At 37.9% G+C, this 5,429-nt stretch overlaps 1 protein-coding gene across 1 annotated transcript in view; it reads left to right on the forward strand.

Moving 5' to 3' along the window:
* Positions 1-4,010: 4,010 nt before the first annotated feature.
* The window catches only part of LOC150093248 (nicotinamide N-methyltransferase-like), a 22,720-nt gene continuing 21,301 nt past the window's right edge, over positions 4,011-5,429 (forward strand). The window contains exon 1 of the mRNA XM_090413927.1: positions 4,011-4,260. The gene's annotated coding sequence lies outside the window, so the exon portion shown is untranslated. The remainder of the gene's footprint in view (positions 4,261-5,429) is intronic.

The following is a 5,429-nucleotide window of genomic DNA, read 5'->3' on the forward strand; positions in this document are numbered from 1 at the left end:
TGCGATAGTCTCTTCTCCAGGATGCTGGTCCATGAGCTTCGTTCGATGAGTACGAACATTATCATCTGGCAGGATAAATGTCTCCCTACACCCGCATACAGACGAACATGGGGGTCCAGAACCTCACTCTATAATTTGATACATTCATGGTTCGCCAGGTGGCAGAGGTCGGTACGTCCATCCAACGAGATGATTCCGAAACCTCCACCAAAAGTGCCATTTTCATGGATATTAGAGAGGTAATAACATAGCCCTGATTCTCTCAAGATCAGAGCATATCAGATCTCATCTGTAAACACTATCCACCAATCCCCGCTGGTCTTGGATTCAGTTAATGTAGAGCCCGGCCCATTTTAAATGAATACGTCACCAACACACTGAATCACGTGCTTTATACATATACATAAAATTTTAATGCACAAACTTCGTTTGCTTATACTTGGATAAAAGAGCAAACAACAATATAATTTATTGGCAGCCTTACTTTAATTTAAGTGTTATTGGTATTAGTAACAAATATAGACTTCTGATTTCTTATAATGTAGCGATCTGTAATAATTGTTTTCGATAAAAGAAAAAAAAACATTTTAGCAAAAAAAAAAACTTATTTTTACTTCAGTACAAAATCAGAAACTTTTAGCAAAGAATTCTACAAACGGGGCACTATGAAATACACGATATCTTTCTGGCAACGTGAATCAAAGCCAAATCGTCTCGTAATTAATAATTAGCCTTTGTTTTATAATTGCATCATGCATGTAACTTCCTTTCTGAGACTCTTTAACTCAAACATTTCTTTAATTCTCTTCATCCCTCGAGACCTGCCTTCTTTTAAATTAAAAATTAATCAGATAGTAAGTATGTCAACAGTTCCACACTGCACTAGTCTAGAAAATAAGACAAATGCATAAAAACAATACAGGAATATGTAAAATACATTTTAACTGAGAGGCCCGTATGGAAATGGTATTTGCATCGATAGCGCTAGGCCAATTGAAGAAGGACTTAATTTTGATTCTTGTAGATCTCTATAGAAACCTGTCTTTTCAGCCGTTTCCAGAGACAGTCGATCTCTGGAAACAATATATATTATTAATCAGGGTTAGTGACCAAGAGATGGCCGGAGTTGTCTGCTGTACTCTCTTTTCCGGATACCAATTAAAATCATTGATAGTATTGAGCCAAGTGTCTGTGAATGTTAGGATAAACAGACTCCCTACTCCCATTTTTGGAATGAAACGCTGTGGGGAGTAATCCTACCGTTGGCATGGAGGTTTGTGTGAGACCATCGTTCTCATTGGATGATGACTGAAGTTAAATGACCTAAATGTTTGACCTTTGGAGAATTCACCGGATTTTCTCCTCTCTGGTCTACCCATGGATTACGCACTGATATACGGTAGTCTTACGAGCTTTCAAGTGTGGGAATATCATAAAATAGATGTTGCATCCTTCCCCTCTTTTTAATGAACCTACAAATTATTTCCATTAGACGAAAATTGACTTTGACGAACACTCAACAAACCTTGGATTGAATGGACTTTTCCTTTGTTATCAGGCTTTCTTTTATGCGAGCATTACATTCATAAAAGATTGTAACCTCATCGAGTACTTAGTACCATGCGTGAAGTAAGATTGAATAATCCGGTTATTCTGCTCTGCAGACCAAAGTATGGAACTTCCAGCATCCGATCAGCAGGGCGAGTGTGTGTCACACCGAGAGATAAATTCTTTTCTCACTTATAGATATTCCCAAACATCCATGTCCTCACTTAGGGATTCAAACCCACAGACTGTTGATTGGAGAATAAGTACACTATCCACTCGGCTAATAACTCTAGTGGAAGGTTACGTCCAATAAATTTGAAGATGGACAGCATCCAACATGATGAGGATTTTCACTGAGACGACACGATACTCAAGTACAATGAGAAATAGCGAAAATTTGGGAAAAGGATATTTATTGGAGATAGATGGTCAGCGATTCGGGCAAGAAGGAATAAAAAAGGATAAGTTGGAAATCGAAAACGATGTGTATGTGTGTGTGAAGACTGGCTGTTTGCTGCACTCCTGGTGACATCACGCGACTGCGAATACCAGAGGAAATATATATGGTAAGTATATTTGAGTTATCATGATTACGGTGTGTTTTATCGTCGATGTTATTACAGTTGTTACTTCGATTACATCCCATTTTACTTAATGCAAACACGCGCCTCACGCTTTAGAAATCATTATCTTCAGATGTGTGAAAGAGAAATTATTCGAATGCTAAGAAATTTATTAACAATTATGAAAGAAATGCAGACTTACTTGATGTGATTAAATGTTTGAAGAAATATCTAACGTAAAAAGATAAAAACAGTCACCTCTACAAGTACAGAAATGAGACCGTGGCGATTCCAATATAGATAATCCAATCGAGTAGTTTGAGCTTCATACTTTGAATCTATTTTTCTCTTTCACTCTCTCCCTCCCTCGATGCGTGCGTGTGGCCTTTAGTAGTAGCCTCGAGTCGTATATCAATCAATTAGTGTAACACTACAGGAAATGAAACCCAATCAGATGATGACACTCTGAGATTTCTATTTCGTTCCCTCTCGAACTATACGCATTTAATGCATCAATCTGTGATTATCACCCTGATAAGTAGATGCATTAAAACCCTGATTTGATGCATCCGTCTCTGATAATCACAGATTAATGCATTAAACCGGAACTCAAGCTTAATATTTCTTAAAATTTTTAATATAAAAATTAATAAGTGAATATTTAATAAGTACCCTCCCTCGCTCACACACAAACTGAGGTGCTGAAAATGTTAGCAACAATCTGAACAAACTCTCTCGAAAAATGAAAGTGCTCTTATCGATCCTCTCTTATTCCAACTGCAGGTACTCGCCTCTTCAACAGGGAACTGTTCCCCGCAACTACTCACTCCCTCACGTTCTGTGTGAGACAAAAAAGTAAATATCATCCCTTTGATACCATCACAGAAACTCAACATCCACGGATGTCACCTTGTGCTTGCCTGCTTTCCATATAACAGAAAATATATTTCTTTGGCATTTTAACATTTTACGTTATACCCCCCCAAGGACTTTCCTAAGAGTGTATAGTCTTCATGTATTTATTATTATTATTACATAACACCTCCAGGGAGTTCAAAGACGCATCTACTTTACAATCCACCAACTACAGTGAACCTCTACTACCATCTACATCAACGCTCTCTACCGTCCATCATCCCTACTAGTATTTTCAGAGACAATTACGAGCATCCATGCCCACAGCTGGATTCAAACCAGCTTGGAGAGTGGATACGCTGACCCCTCGGCGAACCAGGACCGGCATTGATTATACAAAATGGTTTCTTTGGGATTTCTTGATCAAATGTCTGTAGTACACATTCGGTCTAATTTTGCGTTGGTGTGTCGCTTTCTATCGTTGTCTTGAGACACCATCGTCAAAGTAACATAAAAACCAATGTCTTTGTCTTGAACCGATGCTTTTCATGATTAAGCACTTCATTCTCATGGTCCTTATTACTATAAACTGTGCCATTCTTATCAACCGCCTCCTCAAAACAGGAATATTACGCTGCAACCGTGTCGGTGCAGGTTTTCTCCTTACGTCACCACACTCTGTGTTCCAAATAATGAACCATTCCCAATGAGGTACACTCGCTAAGTTCCAACTGATCTCAGTCAGTGTGAGTGTAAATGCTCATCAAATCATTGTTAAGAGTTGTTTCGATTTTTCAGTCTCGTTAATTGAAACTATTGCCAAGAATTTTGTCTTCTTATCCCTGTGTGTTTCGTCGTGTAGTATGTGTGTGGGGGGGGGGGGTGGCGGACACCTTACTTACCAAAACCCCGAAGTAATAGGATTTTTCTTCAAATATTGGTTCTGTTCTCTTTTGTACTCACACGTGGACACACAGCGTGGTCTTGTTTCATATCGTGACCTAACAACCCTCCTCCACCAATAAGCACTTGGATAAACTTGCTGCTTATCTTCATTTCAACGAGAACTTCATCAGAGATAAAAGCATAAAGTGCGCGTGGTTCTCTCTACGAAACAGAAATCTCCGAGTGTAATCATCTGATTCTCCAACACTTCCTGCAATGTACAGGAAGTGATATGATATGTACTGGCTACGCCTGCTGAAGTTCACACACGTAGAGAAATAGCTACAAAGTAGAACGCCAGACTGCCTCTAGTGGATTATCTCCGTTGGGACCTTTACGGCCTTTCTAGGTAATTGTTTTAACTTTTTATGATGTGAAGAAACTTTAGGAATCCTTCCCGGTAGAGCGGTACGATAAGACTGTTTTACATTTGTGATTTTTGGTTTATGGCCTTTATAAACAATCGAGTACTATTGTATCAGTTCTTAACAAATTCATCTCTGCATACGAATATTTCGCTTTTTACTTCTGTTATCTAACTTAGCTCATCAACTGTATTAAATGTACAATTTGCAGCCTTTCCTGGACAAGATTTATATAAAAATATTTATGACACATTAAAGCCATTCCACTAAAAGTTTGATGAATCTTCTATGGCAGTAACGTTTCATTTTAATTGCCATTCTGAGACTCGAATAAATGTCGAGTCGTCTTCGTGAGTATATTTCATGCGCAAAAAGTTTTGCGCATGAAATATACTCACGTCTAAGCTACTTGCATGTGAAAGCTAATGACCTCTTCATATCACTTGCCTTACTATGTATCCCATAATGCTAAGTACACCCCCTGACGGGCGTATATAATGTAATATACAATGGGAGGGGCCACTACTTACCCCGGTTTCCACCTTTATTGAGGTATCATCAGTGGCAGCCAGATCCAGGAGAGATACCGAGGTTGAAGTAAGGCAGAAGTCATGAATATCTCACAAAACGTGCTTAACCTTATTAATAAAAATGTCTGGATGAGAGAAGATGTCGACATTTTTTACCGTGGGTGTATTATACTCTAAATATAGCAAGAAATTTTATACTTGGTTTTAATCCTTTTCTCAAGTAAGTAAGCAAAACAAAGTTTTGCGCATGAAATATATTCATGTCTAATTTACTACATAGAGGCTAATGACTTCATATGGAATATGATAAAAGAGTGTGCTTTGCATTATGGGTTACATATCAATGCAAGTGATATGAAGTCATTAGCCTCAGTATACAAGTAGATTCGACGTGAATATATTCCACGAGCAAATCTTTTGTTTTGCTTACTTGGGAAAAGGATTTATACCAAGTATAAAATTTCTTGGTATCTTTAACGTGTATTACACCCAAGGTAAAAAAACTTTATACACTCAGTGTGTGTGTGTGTGTATGTATGTATGTACATATATATATACATACATACATACATATATAAATACACACATACATATGTATCTATGTATCCTGGTGAATGTGTATA

The sequence above is a fragment of the Typopeltis vanoorti genome, chromosome 24 (genome assembly GCF_054136105.1).
Source record: "Typopeltis vanoorti isolate ZY-2024b chromosome 24, IOZ_Tvanoo_1.0, whole genome shotgun sequence".
NCBI lineage: Eukaryota > Metazoa > Arthropoda > Arachnida > Uropygi > Thelyphonidae > Typopeltis > Typopeltis vanoorti.